Source organism: Mirounga angustirostris, unplaced genomic scaffold (assembly GCF_029215605.1).
Source record: "Mirounga angustirostris isolate CCGP_5_RB_7025 unplaced genomic scaffold, mMirAng1.0.hap1 SCAF_7, whole genome shotgun sequence".
NCBI classification, from domain to species: Eukaryota; Metazoa; Chordata; class Mammalia; order Carnivora; family Phocidae; genus Mirounga; species Mirounga angustirostris.
In genome coordinates this window covers 42251554-42275493 of record NW_026991715.1, presented here as the reverse complement: position 1 = coordinate 42275493, position 23940 = coordinate 42251554, and the positions used below count along the sequence as shown (strand labels likewise).

The 23940-nt window shown below is 41.8% G+C and overlaps 1 long non-coding RNA gene across 1 annotated transcript in view; it reads left to right on the top strand.

Annotated features, from left to right (window-relative positions):
* LOC123852618 (uncharacterized) overlaps positions 1–23940 on the top strand; it is a 31894-nt gene that overhangs the window by 246 nt on the left and 7708 nt on the right. Inside the window, exon 2 of the long non-coding RNA XR_006792953.2 lies at positions 17917–18054. This is a non-coding gene — a long non-coding RNA (uncharacterized LOC123852618). The remainder of the gene's footprint in view (positions 1–17916; positions 18055–23940) is intronic.

Sequence of the window (23940 nt, the reverse complement as noted above, 5' to 3'; positions counted from 1 at the left end):
CTTCACAATACATTCAAATGTCCTATGAGAGTGGGAGTTCTGTGGCAGTCATAAGGAGGCTGAGTTTCACATCTGGGTTAGCAGGGCATGGAACAGAAACCACATTTACAGGAAGCAATATATTCCATAATTGAAACCCACTGCAAAAGCAGGAGGCCGAGGCCAGAAGTGACCATGAGAGCATGAACTTCTTGGGAATTTGCAGAAGTGTTTGAGTGGGCTTTGGCTTCTGCAGAGCATGGAATGAGGGAGGTTTTAGGAAGTTACCGAGATCTGAAGGGAATGACATGTGGATTATGTTGTTACTTTTCGCAGTACAGGGTGCTAGGAGTGATAAAAGGTTTTGACTCACATGTCTCAAGGATGGAAACTGAATAATGCTTCTGACCACAAAATCCTGAAATAGTACTTAAATCCCTTGGATGATTGCAGAATTATTTTACTTAGAGAAATCCCTGATAGACAGCTGAGTGGGGTCTGTTTAACTGGCAGTGAAAGGGCAGTCAGAATCTATACTTCCCTGGCTGTCCGACCGAAATTACATTCTCCCCATTTTTGTCTCCCATCGCATACTGTGGTTTTCCCTTAAGGCATTAATTAGGTATTTGTTGTGGCATTTTTTTAAGGTGTGTTTCCCCCGCTAGACTCTAAGCTGCGTGAAGACAAGGACTGTGTCTCTTTCATCCCCCAGTATACACCTGGCATCTGGCATAGTGCCTGGCACACGCTTCATGAATATTTGTTGCAACAAAATGAAATCTGTACCTGTGAGATCCTCAGATAAGCACCAGTTAGCCTCCGAGAATTCACTTCCTAACTTAGGTTTGGCAATCAGATATTTTTTTAGCTGTTTGATAATTTCAAAATGCATTAGTACTTTATGTAAAGAAAAAATGGCCTTTATCATATATGAATATGATAAGAGTTCTCATATGTGAACTTGATAACAGCGATAGCTATGTAGGGTTGTTATTATTATAATTATTGATAACATCTGCTTCTCCCTAGAAAATATGTGAATCCTTTCCCCATGGATTATAGCCTAGTCTGAGTTTCAAACTAAGAGTGTCTCTTTCCCCTCAATCCCGGCAGCACATTGTTAAGTAAATAGCCTTCCTGGCTGAACCTCAGCTGACCTGCCTACTGGAACCTTTTTATCAGAGTTCCAGGAATGATCACTTCTGTTTTTTAAGAACAAGATATTGAAAGAGCATAGTGGTATCCTTTTTTTTTTCTGATGGCTTTGTATAAGTCTGGCAGTTCTACCTCAAATAGTATAGCTTAAACTCATATTTATGCTTTTCCTCACCATTTCCACCCTCCCCCAGCTACTGGAATCCAAAAGTCCAAACTCCTACCCTCATACCTTTTTAGCAGGTTTTAATCATTTTGTGCAAATTTATGTTGAATATATACTTTTCCTTTGTTTGCTTATAAGCTTTTGGGGCAGATTCAGCAAATACCTACCGATTTTCTTTATTCCTTCATTCTGACATTAAGTTCCTAGGATAATTATTGTTTTTTAGAATAGTAGAAAAAAATGAAGAAGAATGTCTTGGTTCCTAACAAAGAAGATGCAGATCTGTGGTTGGAATGGTTAGGATTTAATTCTGAAGTGACACTTGATCAAATGTTCAGCACATAGTTAGCCCTCAGTAAGTATTAGCTTATTGTTAGCTTCTCTCAATGGCTTTCCAGAGCCTAATAGTGAGAAAGATTATAAAGCCACTTCTAAGCTCAGAGGGGAAAAAAAAAAGAGAAATGGAACGTCTTGTTGTGGATCTACAGTCTAATGCCTTAAACTTAAGCAAGCTCAGAATAACTTACTGAGTTGGTAAAGTTCACAGCGAAGCTGAACAGAAGTGAACTTTCGATGACTTTAAACACTGGTAGAGTCTCCAAATGTCATTTACGGCCAGGAGCGGCAGGGTGCAGTCCAGGAGCCCCTAGGCACATGTGGCGATTTGAATTCATTAAAACTAAACTGGAGGGGGAGACAAACCATGAGAGACTATGGACTCTGAGAAACAAACTGAGGGTTCTAGAGGGGAGGGGGGTGGGGGAAGGGGTTAGCCTGGTGATGGGTATTAAAGAGGGCACGTTCTGCATGGAGCACTGGGTGTTATGCACAAACAATGAATCATGGAACACTTCATCTAAAACTAATGATGTAATGTATGGGGATTAACATAGCATAATAAAAAAAAACTAAATGAAATTTGGGGTGCTTGGCTGGCTCAGTAGTAAGAGCATGAGACTCTTGATCTGAGGGTCGTGAGTTTGAGCCCCACATTGGGTGTGGGGATTACTAAAAATAAATAAGTAAACTTTAAAAAAAAAATAAATGAAATTTAAAATACAATTCCTCACATTTTAAGTGCTTGCTAGCCACATGTGCTATTGACTACCCTATTGGATTGCACAGACCTAGAACATTCTCATCATCTCAGAAAGTTCAGTCGGACAGAGATGCTCTCTAGGAATAGTTAGAAAATTGTGCTGATGCTTAACATACATCAACTTATATGTAGCCCACAGTACCAGTATTTTACAAATTTGTTCAATTAGTGTGTACACTTTTTTGTTTTGTTTAGTGTGCACACTTTTTAATCCTTGAAGAATAATATGTTGAATTGTCCCTGTGCTAGCTACTGAATATTTAAAGCAGGCTCTATGATTGACAACACTATGGTTTCACTTGCTGGGGAATAAAGCTCAGAAAGATGAAAATCAAAAGATTAACTCTTATCTTCTTGCAAGTGATAAAAAGAAGTAGTCATCGTAGTTAAGGTCTTTGAGGCTGAGTAGGTGTTTGGGGTTTGGGAGCTAGTCACTACCACATGCACACGAGCAACATCACTATTAAATATTTACCTCACAGTGAGCAGACTGGAACCATTAACTGCCCTTTCTCGTTACAATGTGTGTATAAGTGAATGAGGCTGATAAGCAAGTATTTGTTGAGCTCTTTTTGTGTGCCTAGCTATATGAAAATACTAAGAACTTTTTAAGACACTTACAACTATATGTCTTGCATGAATATACTTTCATCCAAATTTCAGTAATTAGAAAAATTGTGTTCAGCCTATTCTGCTTATTAAGATTTCAAATAATAATAATAGCAGGTAACTTTGTTCAGTACTCATTATGTGCACCGTGCTAGGTACTTTACACACATTCATTTAACCCTGGAAACAACCCTGTAAGGTACTATTATCCTTTTATGAATAAGGCAACAGCATTCAGAGGAATCATCTTGTCTTCTGAGATCACACAGCTGGTCAGAGGCAAGCTGGCGCTTGAATCCAGATGTGTTTGACTCCAGAAACTGGACCTTTGGCTACTGCTGCATGCTATCCTTCCTATACTTAAGACAATTTGCAAAAACTAGGTCTAAAAACAGAAACGCTTCTAGCTAATTCTCAGTTGATCAGAAACGTAAACCAGCCTTCCCTGCCATGCAGTCTGCTCCTTGGGATTGCTTTACATTACAGACCACTGTCGCTTTGATCTTCTCAAGGGCTCATCTCCCTTGACTAAGCTGAGAATGTGCTCCCATGTCTACTGTCTACTTTGGTACCTATACAATATATGTAGGAATAATGAAAACAGTGTTGCCAGATTTAGAAAGAAGAAAAGATACCCAGTCATATATGACTTTCAGATAAACAAAAAATATTTTTTTAGGATAAATATATTTCTTGCAGTATTTATATTTTAACTGGCAACCCTAACTAAAGATAGCAGTAGTTCCATACTAAAGGGATCGGTCACCCTATCATGTGATTTATAAGAAATTTTAACGGGAACATGCTAAGTTAAAGATGGCCACAAATTCTTTGCTTTTCCTCCCACTGAGAAGATCACTTTATTGCCCTCCTTTTGAATCTCGGCTGGCCTTAGCGAGTCCCTTGACAAATAGAATGTGGCGAAGGTTACATTCTGTGATTTCTGAGGCTAGGTCACAAGGAGCCTTGCAGCTGCCACCGGGTCCCTTTGAACACTGTCTAGAAACCCTGAGCCACCAAGTAAGGAATCCAACTATCCTGCACCCACTGTGCTAAAGAGGATACAGGTAGATGCACTGGCTGGCAGTCCCCACGGAGCCCAGACTTCTAGTCAACCCTGTCAAGCCACCTCCTGTAAGCAAAGCCATCCTGGGTCCTCCAGACCAGCCTACCTGACAGGTGAATAGCACCAAGTGACTCACTTGATACCACATAGAGTAGAAGGAACACCTAGCCAAGCCCTGCCCGAATTCCTGACCACAAGATCATGAGCTATAGTAAAACGGGGTTGTTTTAAGCCACTAAATTTGGGGGTCCTTTGTGACATAGCAATAGGTAACCAGAACAGAAGAAAACAAAACTGTTTTATTATTTAATATTTAAGTAATTAAGTGTACAGAATGCTATGAGTAGGGTGTTTTCTCACATTAGTAGGTATAATCTCATTTAAACCAATGCCAAAAGCATACTTAATGGTGAAGCAAAAGAGATCTCTCCATTATCATTGAAAATAAAAGAATGATTACTCTCCAAATTACCATTTAGATTTTCTAGAATTTTAGGCATATTTCAGTGAGCAGCAATACCAAAGTCATTTACTAGTTCAGGGTTCTTTTTTTTTTTTTTTTTTTTTTTAAGATTTTATTTATTTATTTGACAGAGAAAGACAAAGCGAGAGAGGGAACACAAACGGGGAGTGGGAGAGGGAGAAGCAGACTCCCCGCCAAGCAGGGAGCCCGATGCGGGACTTGATCCAGGGACTCCAGGATCATGACCTGAGCCGAAGGCAGTCGCTTAACCAACTGAGCCACCCAGGCGCCCTCGTTCAGGGTTCTGATACCTCTGGTGGCCCAGCCTGTGATCCTCTCGATTCACCTATTACCCCAGCCATGGCTGAGCAATCTGTTTGCAGGTGAAACCTGAGAGCACCTGCTTCAGCTGCACCTTGTCGCTCTAGCTCTTCTGCTCTGGACCTTCGCAGATACTTGACACACAGTGGGATGCCTGCAGCAAACTACTTGGTCCCCAGGCTTGGTACTGAAGGCATGATGAGGGCTTGGCCATGGGACCTGTGCTGTGGCTCAGGGCCTGTGCTCAGAATGGCCCCAGGCTTGGTGCAGGCTCATCTATCACTTTCTGGAATTTCTTAATACTTTTTGAACAAGGATCTGTAATTTTATTTTACCCTGGGCCTCACAAATTATATATCTGGTCCTGCATGCACCCATGGAAAGGCAAGCCCTTGACCAGAGCTGCAAATCAGATCGGGTGGGTAGATACCCCTTCCTCTGTCCCTTGAATGGACGGTTCTGAGATTCATTCTGCATAGTTGCGTAGAAGATGCCCATCACCATGATCCCCGGTCCGCTGCAGTGGCCACATGAGAACAGATATTACTATCGACGGCATTCCTCCTTTCCTGGGATCATTTCCCAAAATGCATGCAAGCCCTGGGAGCAGACTCCATTTTCTAGGAAGAACTCAGGCTGTTCTTCACATCCTTTCCATGCCACCATCCTAGATAGCAGGGATTCAGATAGAAACACAACAAAGTTCCCTGCCATCGTAGAGTTTACATTCCAGGTGGCAAAGACATAGCAAATAAGTGAACAATAAGCAAAATTATTACAGATTATGGTAAGTGCCATGAAGAGCTCAAACAAGATGCTCTGGCTAGGGCAGGGTGGGGATTTGCATATTGGATATGAGGCCTGAATAATGAGGAAGTGAACATAGGCCAAGGGGCTGGAGTAAGAATGTTAGGCAGAAGGGTAGAAAGTCCAAAGGCTCTTGGTGTGTTCTAGGGACAGAAAAGAAGACTGAGTGGTGGGAGCCCAGAGAGCAAGGGAAACAGAGGTGCTACAAGATATTGGAGGTAGGAAGGGACCAAGCACATGGGGCCATGTTAAGGAGTCTGTGTTTTATTCTAAGTGGCACAGGGAGCCACTGAAAGGTTTTTAATAAAGGAGTGCATTCTGATTTTGGCTTTTAAAATATTAGCCTGTGAGGAGAATGGATTGGCAGGGAGCCATTGAGAAAGCTATTGTAGGAATCCAAGTGGGAGTTGCTGGTGGCTCTGAGGAAGGCAGGAGCAGGGAAGATGGGGAGGAGGGAGGAAATGCATCAAGGAAGATGCACTAAGGGCCCTTGCACATGATCCAAGGTCCCACCTTTGTTCCAGTAGGACCAACAGGTTCCTACTGGAACAAGAAGCATGTTAGCAACTTTTCTCCTCAGTGCAGAGGCTATGGCCACTGCCATGTCCTCAGGGAGGGGGGAGGGAGAGAAAGGAGCAGGACTCTGGCAGAGGGAAAGGGAACAAGGAAGGTTGCAGATGACTGACCACAGTCCATCTGGAACCAGCACTCAGGGCTACAGAAACTGCTACCCAGAGGCCTCCTTCGCCTGTTCTCCGATAAGCACCATCTCACTCCACCCTCCCCTCCCTGCCCCCCCTCTGGTTGTTGTCAGAGTGGAGGACAAGGAAGGACAGATGGCTTTAGACATTGTGTCTTACACACATTTTCAGCAACTGACAATATCATTGAAATAGAAATAGGAGATAAGTTTATTTGAAAAAAATTAACATTATTTCCAGATGATCTGATTATGTACCCAACTGACTCAACCAGAAACCAGAAACCTTCTAGAATTCCTAAGAAACTTCTTCAGAGTTGTCAAATACGAAGTATCCAGAAATCTGTATATGCCCCATTTACCAGCAATAAGTTAGATCATATATAGGGAGAAACAAGTCCATTTATAATATATAAATATTAAAAGCTGTAGAAATAATCCTAGCAAGAAACGTATAGGCCTATATGAAAACAACCACAAAAACAAAAACAGCAAACGTATAGAATTTTTAAAATAAAATTATAATCAATGAAGAAATATTCCTTGTTCCTAAAATAAATTAACTTATGGGTTTAACACAAATTTAATTAAAAGGATTTTTTATGTGTGGGAACTTGATAACATGATATTAAAATAAAGTAAAAGAATAAGCATTCAGAAACTTCTTGGGGTGCCTGGGTGGCTCAGTCATTAAGTATCTGCCTTCGGCTCAGGTCATGATCCCAGGGTCCTGGGATCAAGCCCCACATCAGGCTCCCTGCTTGGCGGGAAGCTTGCTTCTCCCTCTCCCACTCCCCCTGCTTGTGTTCCCTCTCCCACTATGTCTCTATCTGTCAAATAAATAAAATAAAATCTTTTTAAAAAATTAAAAAAAAACTTCTAAAAAATTTGAAAGAGAAAAGCTATCAGGTATTAAAACATAAAGCTAGAATAATTAAAACACTGTTGGGTTGATGCAAAAATTGGAATTTTTTAGTGAATCTCAAAACAGACCGTAGAACATGTAAAAACTCAATTTATGAATGATAAATTATGTACTACAAATGAATGTGGGAGGAGGGCTGGATTTCTAAGCATAACAGCAATAGAAGAAAATGTCAGAGAAAATATCATATTTGACCACATAGAAGTTTAAGCATTTACATCATGAAAAAAAATCATAGACAAACATTAAAAGCAAATTACAAACAGTGAATAATATTTGCAGTATAGATGACATGCACAAGGTTAATATCCTTAATATATAAAGGACTCTAACAGATCTCTAACAAGAAAACACCAGCCCCAATTGAGAGTAGTCAATAGGTAGGAATAGACAATTCACATACACACATACAAATTGGCCAATAAGCATAAGAAATCTTTATCATCCCTAGTAATCAAAGAATATAGTTTAATGCAACAATGAAACAGTTTTTCATATATCAAATTGGAAGAGAATTTATAGACCAGCATTTATTGAGCACTTTATGAGAGGTACTCCTGTATTTACTTGTAATGTATCATTTAATTCTACAAAATAAGTAGTACTGCTATCCCCACTTACTAGAAGAAAAACCAAATCACAGAGCAGCTAAGCAAGTTTTTCCAGTCCACGCAGCTAGGAAGTGGTCCAGTTGGGATTCAGTTCTGAACAGTTTGGTTTGGGAGCCTGTATCGCAGTGAGAAACCGGTGGGCAAGAATCACTGTTGAGTGGATGTGTAGAAGAGGTGCTCTTTATGCCGCCAGTGGTGGAATAAACTGGTAATGCCTCTTTGAAAAGCGATTTGACTCCAAGTATCAAAAATCTTCAAAAAGATTTGTAGTCCTTGATCCAGTAACTCTACTTCCATGATTCAATTCTAGGAATATTAGAGATAGAAATAGAGAATCATGTTAAGAATATTTGTTACAGAATTCTTTTTTCCCCCCCCAAATCCCTTACTGTGGAATTATTTCTAAAAATGAAAAATTAGAAGCAAACCCAAGTGTCCAAGAGCAGAAAATCATTTAAATAAGTGGTAGTACATCCATAAAATAAATAAATATATATATATATCTTTTAAAATTCCAAATGACATGGGAAAATGCAATAAAATAGAATGCTAAATGAAAAAAGTAAGCTATAATTGTATATATATATACAATATTGTATATATAGGATGGCCTAAGTATTCTAAATATAGGACAGACGGACTTGAGGAAACACATCAAGATGTTCACAGTGATTATCTCGGATGAAAGTACAGGTGAACTTGATTTTCTCTTTATACTTTTCTGCACCTTATAAATTTTCCACAAGGAAATCTGTGGGATTTTTCTTATAACCGGGAAAAAGCCAATGGACATTAAAACAGTGTTTTAACAGAATTATTTGGAAAATTATTCTGATGGATATTATTTGGATACTGGTTGAGACCTCATCTGCTCAAACCTAAGAGCACCAGCTGTAGCCCTTGGTCACTTCTGTCAAAGGCAGAACTGCAGAGGGAAAGGGACCACAACTCTGTCCTTGTGGAAATTAAAGCGAGAGGGCCGGGAACCACCTGGACTGCCCAAGCTTTGAGCAAGGGATGTCCACGCTTAGAGCCCTACTGAGACAAAACAAAGTAGTTTTATTTCATAAGCACAGCCAAGGTCCAAATAAGATAGATTCATATTCTGGCTGTTTTATTTTTAACGCATACTGCAGAGGAATTAAAGCCAGAAGACATGAATTCAACTCTTCTTTTATCAGCTGTATGACTTTGGGCCAAGCATTTAATTAGGCTCTCTGAATCTTAATATTGTTACTTCTCAAATAGGGATAATAAAAGTGCATGGCCAGTCAACTCAGATGTGTTCCAATGTGTAGGAGTCATTTGAAATTGAAAATACCCAGATGGGAGCCTGGGTGGCTCAGATGGTTAAGGGTCTGCCTTCAGCTCAGGTCATGATCCCAGGGTCCTGGGATCGAGCCCCTCATCGGGCTCCTGGCTCAGCCGGGAGTCTGCTTCTCCCTCTCCCTCTGCCTCTCCCACTGCTCATGCTCTCTCTCTCTCTGTATCTCTGTGTCTCAAATGAATAAATAAAATCTTTAAAAAAAAAAAAAAGAAAAGAAAATACCCAGATGAAGGGAGATTATAATATAATTAGACCTATGTCTCTGTCCGAAAGGACTATCATTGGGGAATAGATGGCCTGTTGTCAAAGGAAACACAGAAGGTGCAGAGAACTACAGGTGTGCTAGATACCAACGCCATGTCCTTAGACTGTGATCTTCTGAAGTCCCGCCACCTCTTCTCCCAATCCCTTGGGCCCTTAGGCATGTGAGAGAATATGAGCTCCATTACTAAGCTGCAGCTTGGCCACCTCTGCCCAGTTTCAAAGTGCTTCCTTCATGTGACCTGAATAGACTTTTAGTGCAAATAAACATTGTGTTTGAACCTCATAGGACTATATTTGCTGTTAGTCATATGTTTGTCTGATTGGGGTGAATAACAGTTTGTAAATATCGAAGACCTCACCCTAAAAATGTTATTATGTACTTTTTCTTTAGTTAGTAAGTGTACTTAGAAGGCGGCTATGTATATTTTTTAACCAAATGGTTTTGCCTTATCAAGCCCAGATGGAGCAGGATCTAGGCTGCAATGAGGCAGGAATTCTTTTTTTTTTTTTTTTAAAGATTTTTTATTTATTTGATAGAGATAGAGAGAGGGAGAGCCCAAGCAGGTGGAGTGGCAGGCAGAAGGAGAGGGAGAAGCAGGCTCTTCGCTGAGGAAGGAGCCCGATGTGGGATTCGATCCCAGGACCCTGGGATCATGACCTGAGCTGAAGGCAGCTGCTTAACGGACTGAGCCACCCAGGCGCCCTGAGGCAGGAATTCTTAAAGCATTCTCCAAAGTTGTCCTAGAAAATTCAGGAGGCCTCTGGCAGTTAATTCACAAATTGGGAAACTTAACCTAACAAATAAAAGGGTATATGCCTAAGACTTTAGAGAGCCAAGGTCTCAGCAAAGTGTTATGTAAGTCTGTAGACCTCAGTTTCTCCAACCGTAAAATGAGGGCTGGATGACCCTTAGGGTAATTTCCTTTTTTTTTTTTTAAGATTTTATTTATTTATTTGACAGAGAGAGAGAGAGAGAGAGCACAAGCAAGGGGAGTGGGAGAGGGAGAAGGAGGCTCCCTGCTGAGCAAGGAGCCCGATGTGGGGCTCGATCCCAGGACCCTGGGATCATGACCTGAGCTGAAGACAGATGCTTAACCGACTGAGCCACCCAGGCGCCCCGCCTTAGGGTAATTTCTAACAACTCTCTATCAAGTTCCACTTAGTTTTTGGCCTAAATTCCCACACTGAATCTCTCTATCTGAACCAGTACAATAAAATCAATTTCTCCACTTTTCCCTGAGCTCCTTTGGGGAAAGGTGACCATCCTTGGAGCTCAAGGGTATCCCTGCCCTAAGGACACCTCTTTAAACGGACTCTAGCTTTTCTCTGGTTGCCTTCCTCCACACAGATCAAGGAGTCTGCAGGCCAGGGGGTGCCCCACCAGGAGCCCACCCCACACTCCCTATATTAGTCAGCTTGGACTGTCATAACAAAATGCCACAGACTCAGGGGTGCTTAAACAACAGAAATTTAGTTTTTCACAGTTCTAGAGACGAGAAGTCTGAGATCAGTGGTATGCCAGCATGAACAGTTTTTGGTGAGAACTCTATTTCTGGATTGCAGATGGCCACCTTCTGTCTATGTCTTCACATGGTCTTTCCTCTGCATAGAGAGAGGGAGAGAACAAACTCTCTGTTGTCTCTTCTCATAAGGACACTAATCCCATCGGATCAGGGCCCCTACCTTATTCAACCTTACTTACTTTCTTAGAGGCCCCATTTGTAAATAAGCCATACTGGGAGTTAGAACTTCAGTATAAGAATTTGGGAGCTGGAGGCAGGGGACACAAATATTCAGTCTCTAACAGTCCCCCTCCACAATGAGTTCCTGGTACCCAAGACAATGGAATTTTCTGCCCAGAGAGCTCAGGCCACATTGCTGGATGTCTGCCTGAGACTTCCCTGAGCCAGGTGGCACACTGCCATCACTGGGATGTGTATGGGGTCAGGGTTCTGGGGTTGACCTTGGACACTGAGGCAGGAAGAAGAAGGAGGAGGGGGAGGGAAGGAGAAGGAGGAGGAGGAGAAGAAGAAGAAGACAGGAAGAAAGGAAGAGGCTGGAGGCCAGGGTCTGGGGGCCAGGGGCTGGACGCTGGCTCTCTCTGTACCTTCAGCTTCCTCTGGCATGGAGCTCTGAGAATTCTGCCTCCCAACCTGAACTTCCAGGTTGTTGAGAAGGCATATTTGTTAAGATTGGAGGATAGAAAATGTTTAACAGTTTTTAGCTTGATGGATAACTTTTAAGTATTTAAAATATGGTAGGTAGCTCCCAGTGCCCCACAGATGTGAGGTGCTGACCTGGTGGCAGGTTGTTTGTCCCAGTTCCTTCTGGACTCCTTTTACAACTCCAGCTCTGATGAATTAGCCAGTGTTAATCGGGCAGTAAAGTTAAGGAGAGTAATACTAATCCGATTCTACCTGAGATCGGGTTCTTAACTCACTACTTTTTCTGACAGGAATTCTATGTCATGATTCTTACATCATAGTATTAACTAATACTTAATCCAGGCTTGCCATTTGCCAATTACTGTTCTAAGCACTTTACATGTGTTAACTCATTTGATTCAGCAACCTGTAAAATAATATCATTACTATTTTCATTTCATACAGAAGGACATAGAAACACAGAGAGATTAAGAAACTTGTCTGTAGATTTGAACCAGAACAGTTTGGCCTTAAAATCCTGCTCTTAACAATTATGCTATAGCTTCCTCAAATAAGAGCTAATATTTATTGAGCACTCCCTATAGACCAGACCCTGTGCTGTTGCTAATACTATGAGGTTGGTACTATTATTTCCCCATTTTACAGGTGGAGAAACTGTACTTTAGGAAGGTGAAGAAATCCATCCAGGTATACACCCCTAACAAGCCATGTTGGTAGATTTGAACATGGGTAATCTGGTCCCAGGCACATGCTCTTAACCAGACCCATTCTGCTTGCTTGATGACCTTTCCTTGAAGGAGAACTCACAGGTAGTGAGGAGAGCCTAGACATATCACTGGGTCAAATGGTGACAGTTACCACAGAGGAAATTCATCTATGCTCAAGGAAGAAATAAGCTGTTTTGAGTAATACAGCAATTTGAGGAAGTTAAATGGATTAATATTGCAGGTCATGTTTCACATTGGGAAATATACTTGCATTTTTAGTTCCTGTGGCTTTTATATGAAATCTCAGAGTGAATCATTATTCTGACTTTAAGCATGTCTTCAGTCCCAGTAAGAGTGATTTATTCCTCAGGAATTTATGACCTATTTGGAACAGGTAGGCTCTGAAGCAACCTAACCTTTGGGTCTCTGATATTATAATGGCTTCCTCCACAAGAAAGAATTTTGAATCTGCATTCTGGTTTGTCAACCAGGAGCTTTTTCTTATGATACCACAGTTCTCCTACTTTGGGACATTGCTCACATCCCTATTGATGTGATCGAAAGCTGGAAATAAGATGATATGAAGAATGTCCAAAAACACATGTCATCCCTCCTCCATAGATTCATATCTAAAGATTCTCTCAAAGCCACAAGGGTCATTGAGGGACAAAATGGATGACAACACCTCGCTCTTCTGCCCCAACTCTCATGACCACAGCAGTCTGGCATGACATCATCTATGTTATTGTTGAAATTGAGAACCCAGCGGATTCCCACGCCACGTCTTGGGTCAGGTGGCTTTGGGTGTTTTCCAGTCCCTTTGTCTAGTGTAGGGCTTTGTTTGCTGATCTTTATTGTCTTTGAAAACATTATTTGATTATGGGGAAGAGCCTGCCTAGAGTAGGTTAAAATATAAACTCATTGTCAATGCAAAAAGAACGTTAGCTCAAGGGGAAAAGATGGCTGCCCAGATGATGTGATTTCCTGAGAAGGAGCCTAGATCTCAAAACAAAAGTACAACCCCTGCCCTCACACCCAGAGTCCTTCCTGGTTAATGTCTGACTTTTCTATTGCCACACTTAACGTCTTTAGCTAAACAGAGACCTATCTGTGCTCATGTTTATAATGAGGATGTTCTCTTTATCAGAAAGCACAAGTATCTAACTCAGTTATATTCAAGTTACAAGTTTAGAATCCTATGGGTTAAGTTAGGATTGCAAATTTTACTAAAGGGCTTTTTAAAACTTTGATTTGTGGACTATACCCTTGAGAGTATGTCTAGAGTTAGGCCTGAGAATTTGAATTTCTAGTAAGTTCCTAGGGGATACTGATGCTGCTGGTGTGTGAAACACTTTGAGAATGACTGGACTGATGGTTCTCGTGCTTTCTTCTCCACATTAACACTCCTGGTGGAGGATGCTTGGGATGGGATGCTGTCACCTGGATCACTAGGACAGTGGTTCCCGCTGCATATTAAAAGCACATGGAGGGGCGCCTGGGTGGCTCAGTCGTTAAGCGTCTGCCTTCGGCTCAGGTCATGATTCCAGGGTCCTGGGATCGAGCCCCGCATCGGGCTCCCTGCTCAGCGGGAAGCCTGCTTCTCCTTCTCCCACTCCCCCTGCTTGTGTTCCCTCTCTCACTGTGTCTCTCTCTGTCAAATAAATCAACAAAATCTTAAAAAAAAAAAAAAAAAAAAAGCACATGGAGCTTTAAAGAAATATGTCAGTCAGGATTGTATTTCAGACCAAAGAACCCAGAAAGCCTGGAGGTGGGACCCAGGCCTGGGTAATTTTTTTTAATTCCACAGGTAATTTTATTTTATTATTTTTTAAAAAGATTTTATTTATTTATTTGAGAGAGAGAGCACTAGTAGTGGGGAGGGGAGAGGCAGTGGGAGAGGGATAAGCAGACACTCCACTGAGAGGAGAGCCCAATGGGTCTCCATCCCAGGACACTGAGGTTATGACCTGAGCTGAAGGCAGACACTTAACTGACTGAGCCACCCAGGTGCCCCTCTATAGGTAATTTTAATGTGTAGCCAGGGTTAAGAATCTTTGTTCACAAGAGTTCCTTTGGTGGGGGTGGGGGGCGTGAGGGTGGGAGGCAGAGATTCGTGTTTTAACACCCTTCCTGCACATATTTTTGATACATTCCCATGGGGTAATATTCCTTCTGCCCATTTTGTAACCAGGTTGAAAATCCCCAGATGAAAATGTCCAAAACTTAAGGCCTGGACATGGCATTCCCTAAAACGAAATGGTCAGGGTCACATATCTAGAATTCTTTTGTGATTATCGTTCTCCTTTTTTTCCCCGCCCCCCCTGTAATTGCATAGGAGAAGGTCACATACCAAGTTGGGAGCTGCAGTAAGATAAAGGAGCTGAAATAAACATGGTTGATTCCTTCTTGTGGCCTCTTCTCCTGCCCCCACTTTTACCCATATACCCTCCTTCTGTACTTGCTGATACCTGGGCCAGATGGAGGGCTGAACCTCACTGGCAAAGACAGATAGCCTATAGCACCCTGAGAACTTCTCATACCTGATGCAGGCCTTTTGACATCAAGGACGTGGACCCCAGAAACAGGCGAAGTCTGAGTGGGTATGACGGTGAAGGCCCCCTGGCTCACAGGGAGGCCTGGAGCCAAAGGTGTGGGACCTCTTAGAGTAATTGGATCAGAGATCAGATGTTGCTAGACAATGATGCTAAAACTCAAGGTTTCCATTCCAGTATTAACACTCCCTAAGTGACTAAGGGTAAGCCATCTGTCTTCCCAGAATCTCAAATTCCCCCACATATATGGTTAGGAAACACGATAATTTATCTACCAGAGAGGTATTGTAAGACCAACTAACATGTTCTTACATAATCATAAAGCAAAAAAAGAAAAATGCTCATACCACAGCTCTATTCTTTGGATTAAAAAATACTGGCATTTTTAACTTCATGATGTTTCTAGATGTCTAATTCCACCTAGGAATTCTAGAATTCATAGTTCTGTAACAGTACTTTCAATACACATACATATGATTCAGACTTCTGCATAATAAGCAGTCCATAAATATTTGTTGACTAAATGATGGGTGATTAATCAGTTGATTAAATGAAGGCATTTTCAAAATCAGATGTACCACTAATAAATAAAATCACAAGCTGTTTTTCTAAATGAATAACTCAGTGAATACTTCCTAAGCTGAATTAATTACCACAGTCTACAACAACTCTACATTAGAGATATTAAATATGTAAAATATGTAATAAATTTCCAAGTTAATCAGTTTACTCGTGCCTAGGCTAAAATGGTCAGGGTCATGTACCTAGAGTTGAGACAGCAGAAACCGAAAAAGTGACAACTATATTGATGAGATCCAGTGATTCCTGCTATGTTGTGACCAGAAGAATGTAGCCCCAACACCCCCTGCCCTGCTCTACTTTTTCTTGTTTTTCATAGCATTTAGCTCCTGCCAACATAGTATATAACTGACTTTATATTATATAAACCAACCAGCCCTTAGAGTTCTCATTTGTATAGTGAAATATCAATTTTCTTTAATCTTCTATATTTTCCCAGATGATCTCATACTTGATAACTTAAGAGCCTTCTGGATTTCAGGGCCCAGAAAGAAGCTCATCTTAAAAAAATGCAAATTTTAGGTGACCCCAAGTTTAACTGGCATACAATGTGTTTCTGAAAAGTCAAAACCAACATTGTATTATGTATGGCCCACAGGACGTATGGAATCTAGCTCATAGAAAATAATGTTTCGGTGTATTCTGCATTGGTCAGAATGAACTTAGAATATTCTGTGTTCTATTCTAGACAACATTATTTTGATGAGACAGGCACAAGCTGGAGTGATATCAAAATGGGCAGTCTAGGCAGCTCTCTGGAAATTTTATCACTTAAAGAAAAATGGAACTCACTGTGAATTTTCATTTTAAAGACTATAAGTGTTAGAGTGGGCATGATAGTTGATAGTTCTGGTAGAGAAAAGACAGTACACATAGTCTTAGCCAGCTCAGGCTTCTGTAACAAAATACCATAGACTAGGTGGCTTAATTAACAGAAATTTATTTCTCACAGTTCTGGAAGCTAGAAGTCCAACATCAAGGTGCCAGCCTATTCAGTTTCTGGGCAGTGTTCCTTCCCTTCTCTGCTCACTGTGTGCTCACGTGGCCTTTTCTCAGCACTTGCGGAGGATAGGGCTCTCTCTATTCCTTTAAGGACACCAGCCCTACTAGATTAGGACCCCTTCCATATAACCTCATTTAATCTTAATTAAGTCCCAAATTCCCTTTGTCCAAATTCAGTTACATTGGGGGTTAGGGCTCGAACATACAAATTTTGGGAAGACACAATTTAGTCCACAGTACAGTCTGTTGCCCTCTAAAGTAAACATATTGGGAGGCATGTCGTAACTCACTGTAAGAAAACGTTCTAGCTGAAGCTGTTCAACCATAAAGCCAATTGCCCACCCTCTGAAGCTGTGGCCTTCCTATCACTGGAAGTCAGAATTCAGTTCAGAGAACCATTCTCACAGTGATGTTGGGGAGGAGATTCCTATAGTGAATGGAAGTGTAGAACAGAAGACGGCTAGGGGCTCTGCAATTCAAAAATCCTACCATATTTAAACTTTTTAAAATGTTGCTATTCTACTAGATTCACCCCAAGTTGTCCTCTCAAAGGATTGAAACCATATGTGGTTATTTTGGCATAAGAAGAGAAGTTCAGTAAAAGGCTTAAAACAACAAAATTCAAACAATTTTGGATTAAGTAAAATTTCACAATTCTTGGTTTTGCAGAGAGCAACGATATGTCTATGATTCTCATCTGGATTGGCTTGGGTTTCTGATCTTGTGTGGGGTTGGGAGGAAGTGGTTTAAGTAAATTCTTAAACTGCATCCCAAACACTGTGTGTTACCAGTTTCTTGAGAAACTCAAAAAGGTCATCCTGGATTCCATGAATAAGATCAGAGGTGTCTAATATGTAAGATCATTTCATACCTAGTGTCTGGTAACCTTTAGGTAGAAAGAGCCAAGAAAAAGAAACTAGATTAAGAAAGAAAAATAGGAATATTCTTTCACTACTTTTCTTCCAGAAATTACACAGCCTCCTAGTATGACTGCCAGATGTAGTAAATTTTTAATAAAAACTTTCAGTTCTGGATGAACCAAAAATACTTGGCAACCAACACTATTTATTAATTCTGAACTCTGTTTTACTGTGAGCTGCATTATGGTCAAAGTTTTAAAAATATGATAGTTTAACTTAACACAAAATATGTTTTGTATTTTCCTAAATACAAAAATTATGTCAATGAGCATAAGACAAAATGAGTTAGTTGGAGTTTATGCCTTACTATTTAGTAAAATGAGTTATACTCTTAAGAATGTTTAGCAAAAAGGATATCAAAAGCTGTATTTACGATGAGGAGAGAATAGTTTCCATACAAATTAAGAGCAATGCTTCCAACTCACATCAGTCAGGATCCAACAGCATAAAATATGGTTCATAGTGATGGCTTTTTTTTCTCTCTCTCTCTTTCTTTTAGGTCCTTGGACACAGGACGAAGAAGAGATCTCCAAATTGGTACACATATTTTGTTGACGAGTCCTAGTTCATTAGCCTGTGCTGACTTATAAAAAAGGGTCTTTGACTTGAACTTGATCTCATGGCTTCCTATAGTAAGGTAATCATGTAATTTTTATGTGAAAATGACCACGGCACTTTTGAAAGTGAAAGGGGACTTAATTACACTAGCCTAACAGGCATAAACAGAAAATGTGCCAGGCAAACCAGAATATTTGGTGGCCATATCATAGGACACATCACAGGTGGATGCCCCATCCTCCACTGCACCCCAAATGATGTCCTAAGATGGTGGTCTTCCAAGTATAGTCCCAGACCAGCAGTTAGACTAGCATCACTTGGCAACTTGTTAGAAATGTAAATTCTGGCCCCAGACCTTTGGAATCAGAAACTCTGAAGTAGGCAGGGCAGCAGTATGTGTCTTTTAGAAACCCTCCCGTTGATTCCAAGGAAGGCTAAAATTTGAGATCCACTGGTGTAAGCCAGTCATAATGTTCATTTCCTTCATCAGTGATGGGTTTAGAAACAGGAAGGCCTAAAGACAGTTTGAGCCAATGAAATATAAAAAGAGGCCAGCTGGAGATTTCTGGAGAAGATAAATCAATCTCTTGTTGAACGAGGGAATATATTGCCTTACCGGTTGAAGACAAATGACTCTGGGAACTGTAGAGCAGACACTTGAAAAGATGCTGGTACCGTTTGGCTGCTGGACCAAGCAGTCCAGAAGTCCATCCAACCTCTGGGTTATGTGAAAGAATTACTGGTTGAAGCTATTTCAGTTTCAACCAGCTTAAAGCATCCTTCTACACCAGCACTCATTCCCACTTGTCTTGAACCTGCCTTTGCACCATTATCTTCTCCCACAATGCCATCCTCTCTTACTTTTCTCCCTTCTATCCCCACCCCCTTTCTCCTGGTCAGATCCCACTCATCCTTCAAAGTCCAGTTCACCGCCTTCCTCATAAAGGCTCTACCCCAACTTGTCTCTTCTTCAGAATTCAGTTTCACTTGTTTTCTGAACCACTGATCTGTGTTCATCATATACCACCTCTTACTGCTTTGTCTCCTGTCGAAGTGCCTTAGCATGTGCGAGGATGTAGCCCCTGGCATTGGGTGTAACACTCCAGGATGCTCAGGAAGTATTTGATGTAGATGGTGATTCCACTGGTCCACAGAGATGAGGGATGTGGTGTGGCAGCAGTTTCTGCCGCTGTTAGCAACCGCCGTCCGCAGGTCACAGGCGTCCCTTGACGATGACCGCCACATCACGCCTTGCCTTGATTCCAACTCTATTCCCACCTTGGCCTAAAGCTAGAGTTAGACACCTTCATGATCTCCATGAGCCAGAAACTCCAGGAGCAAAAAGAGATACCAGGTTAACGCTCACACAGAACAGGACTTCATGGCACCGAGGCAGGTCTATGCAGTGAGTAGGAAATGGAGCTGCCGGACCATCACTAGCACCCTTCTTGGCATTTGCTTTCTTCAGAAACTGGATACCACCAACCGAGTTGTACTGGCGGCAGGAAGCTGAGAGTGAGGATAGATGTGAGCCAGAGGTTACTCTGGCCTCTAAGAAGGCAGCATAGCTTACTATTTGAGGATGTGGGTTTTAGAATCAGAGCACCTGGATTTGACTCTCCGTAGAGTAGCTGTCTACTTATAATCTTGGGCAAGTTGTTTGACATCTCTGACTCTCCATTTCCTCATCTGTAGAATGGGGATACTAATCATACCTCATTTTCCGACATGAAATCAATAGGATCGGGTATGTAAAACATTTAGCATCACTCCTGGTACGCAGGAAACACTCAGTAAATAGTAGTTCTTCTTAGTGACCCAGCCTCTCCGTGGCCCAGTGCTGGCTTCCCTCCTCCCTGGGGATGTGGGAGGAGGAGGGCCTGACACTTCCCTGTTCATAGGCAGGGCAGTGAGTGAATAGTGAAGAGAGGAAACTGGAATCTTAAGTGCAGCTCCTGGCTTCCTGCCAGCACGGCAGCTGTGGTTTAGCATCTGAATATAAAACCGACCCATGTCCTCCTCAGCACAACACTTCTTCACCCCACCTTCCCCAGCCACCACCCTCACAGAGAGTCACAGGCAAAGCAAGCAAGTGCTGTGGTTGATATGAACTCCTTGCATTTACCCAGCACTTTGCAGTTTAGAAAGTCCTTTCCCATCTTTTCTCTCATTTGGCCCCCATGCCATCCTAGTGCTGTAGCCAGGGATTGCCCTTGTTAGCCCCATTTTACTCGTTAGGAATCAGAGTGATTGGGTGACTTGCCAAAGGCTGCAGAGTCAGGAAGTTACAGAGCCAGGACTCAGAGAGGCTCTGACTCCAACTTAGTCATCGGCCCACTCCCTTCATGGCCCATATTCCCTGCACATGGAATCAGGTTTTCCAAAGAAAAGCATAATTCATATGTTCTACGGGTAACATTATTTCAGCCAAATTGTCAAATAGAGAAAAACTTCTCACCTCTCTCTCCAGGATCCTTTGCTTAATGTCCAAGTGTGTATATGGTTCCCAAGAAAAAGAGGGGACAGGTCTGCATTCAGTTAGTTATGCAGAAAGTATTTACTGTCATGCCTTAACCCTAAGCAGGAACCAAATCCTATTTCACTTGAGTGTTTGCCCAGATCTCAACTTCTTATGTTAATTCAAACCAGAGTTCCCATATTTGACTATCTGTCATGGTTCTTTTCTTTCCCTTCATATTCAAAGAAGGAACCTGAAGTGTTTATGAAAACTGCAAGAGGACAAAATCAGATGGAAAGATTTAGAGATCTAGGGTCAAAACAGTGTGAATTCACTGCAACAGGGAAGGATTCCAAGCACTTGTTTGAAACAGAGAATCTTAGTGTGAATCACGTTAAGCAAGCAACTCTGGTTTGGGACAGCTGATTCTTGTGCAGAAGTCTTGTTCTCAGACTGGCTAGGAACTGAAAATGTGGCCACCAATGGAACAACCAGTCTTAGTCTCTGAGCCATCCATACCCACTACTCTAAGTGGTGTAGAGAGCCTGGACTTCAAGATCTTACAGACCTGACTTAGAATCCTGCTTCTGAAATTTCCCAGTTTTGTGACCTTAAGTAACTTCCCTAGCCTCTCTGAGCTTTGATTTCTTTTTCTCTCTTTTTTTTAGGATTTTATTTATTTACTTGAGAGAGAGAGCGCACAAATGAGAGGGAGAACATAAGCGGGGGAGAGGGGCCGAGGGAGAGGGAGAATTAAACTCCCTGCTGAGCAGGGAACCAGACATGGGGCTCGATCCCAGGACCCCAGGACCATGACCTGAGCTGAAGGCAGCCACTTAACCAACTTTGGTTTCATCTGTAAAACGGGAGAGTAGTACCAACCTTCCAGATTGGTGGGAGGATTATGTTATCCAATTTAAATAGAATACCTGGCACCAAATGGGTGATTAATAAGTGGTAGGGATGACTTCTTAGTTTAAGCAGTTAACAAGAATTTTCTAAACAGCGTTTTCTAAACAATATCCTTACAGATAATATAATTTAATGATATCAAAAAAATGACAAAAAGCCATTGGTTATTCTCAGCCCAAACAAGCCCTCCCTGGCCTCCATCAGGCTCAGCCAGCTACTCAAGAAACTCAATTATTTGCAGACAAAAGATTCTGCATCTCCATGTGACAAGATCACTTTAGGATTTAACATCAGATCTAGGCTGCTCAAGTCATTCATTCCTGTATCACATTTACTTGATGTGGTCAGCCTGATGTCATCCCAGCTCTGCCATTGACTATTTGTTTGAACCAAGGACTAATTGGAACTAACTGGCAAGTTCCAATTTCCTCGTCTGCAAAGAAGTTTGGACGTACAGTAAATTTTCTGCAGTCTCTACCGATTCTTTAAAATTGTGATTCTGAAATCTAGAAAGAATCCTGCCTTGACTGCTTGGTGAATAGGTAGTGAGAACTAGAAATTGTATTCCCGTAGAACAGAAAAAGAAATGGAGGTTCAGACGAGACAAGTAACCCACCTAAAGTTATAGAACGAATAAGGGGCAGAACCGTGTAGTCTTCTGTCTCCCCACCCCGTGATTCCTCGCCAACCCATCATCTTAAACAACAAATCATTACCGATTGTCCAGCATGTACAAGGTGTTGTGACTGCCTCTAGTTGCCTAACTGGTTGCTTCCACCAACGCCTGGCAGAACAGAAACCAGAACCTGCAGCCACCCATCCCATGATCAGTGCCTTGCACCCCTGCACATAGTGTGATGACTGGGAACTGCACTTAGAAACTAACACAAAATGTGAAGTCATCGGAAGGCACAAAACAGCAATTAATAATTCTATTCGGTGTTACTCCCTTTCTTCTAGAATGTTAGCTTTACAAATGCTATCGTAGATTTTCCTCTAAGGCAGCTTCAATGATGTGACCCATTTCCTTGTGTGAAAAAGGCTCAAGAATATTGGAACTCATTACTCGCCTCAAAGAAGAAAATATTTTGTTTGGCACAATGTCGACTGTTGATCCACAAGTTCAACCTGACTATTCTACTTAGAAGAAGCACAAATGAGTTTAGCTCCACAAATTCAGGGTCTAAAATATTCTGGCCAAATCCTAAAGAAATTGGCCCCCTTACAAGTGAAAATTCCAACCAAAATGAAAAACACTTTGCACAGAGGCCATACTGTATGTTTTTAGAGATGATGCCAGGGCCATGCTGAGGGTTTTCAGAGTTGTGCAATGGTAGCACTTTCTACCCATGATCTGTCATACTTCTAATTAATTTTTCCCATTGTTTGGTCTTTTTACCCAAAGTAGCAAGTTTCTCAGGTCATGAGGGAACATATGTTGGTGTCTAAAGTTATTCTGTTGGGGAACGTGGGGATAGGGCCAAGTAGGCCAGACTCTTCTGGCAAGTCTGAGCCTTCCGTCCCCTCTTCCTCTCCCTCACAAGCCAAATCCCAGAAGCCAAGCAAAGAGGAGCTTGAGGCGTGGCTGTAAGAGAGGCAAGAGTACTGAGGCGCAGTCTGGTATCTGCCCCCTTCCAAGACCAGACCCGGGCTAATTTGAAGTTATCATACCCTCCAGCTATGTCTTCTGCCAAGATCTATATCTGTGGAATCTGTTAGAAGATTTCATTGAGCTAATAAAAGCATTATGAGTGTAGTCAGTAAAATGAGCTTTTAACAACCTGGGAAATTGCGTAGGCCATAATGGTAAATGAAGAAACAAAACAAAACGGATATATAAGTAAAAAATATTCTTAGAAAATAAGATTTGAGGGGCTCCTGGGTGGCTCAGTCGTTAAGTGTCTGCCTTTGGCTCAGGTCATGATCCCAGGGTCCTGGGATCGAGCCCCGCATCGGGCTCCCTGCTCGGCGGGAAGCCTGCTTCTCCCTCTCCCACTCCCTCTGCTTGTGTTCCCTCTCTCACTGTGTCTCTCTCTGTCAAATAAATAAAATCTTAAAAAAAAAAAAAAAAAAGAAAAGAAGATTTGAAGAAAAGACTCCAAAATGTGAACACTCTGGGCTGGAAGGACTGTGGACTACTGCTGTATCCTGCCCAGTATACATTCTCCCTCCAGGAAATAATCACCTATATTTGCTTTGGTGAACCACCCTCCCCTCTTTCTCAGACAAGTGTCTTGGGTAAGCTGCCAAGGTGGGACCCAGTGGATTAAAGCTAATCATCTCATCTCATTCCCCCTGCCATGGTTTGTGCATGGACATGTAGCTGAATTCAAGCCAATGAGACACGAGATGTTTGCTAGAATTTTGGGGAAAAGCGGATTTCACTCTTCTCCTACTGCAATGGTATGTGATGCTAAGTTTCAGACTGTAGCAGTCATTTTGTCACCATAGAGTGAAAGCATGGTAATGACTCGGGTGACCCCTGAGTAGAGTCCAGGGCTCCAGCCATACTGTCCAATCAGAGTAAAGAGATGGACAGAAGCCAGGTTCTTGGTGGCATCATTTGAGCCCATGGATCAAAGCTTGCCTGGAGCC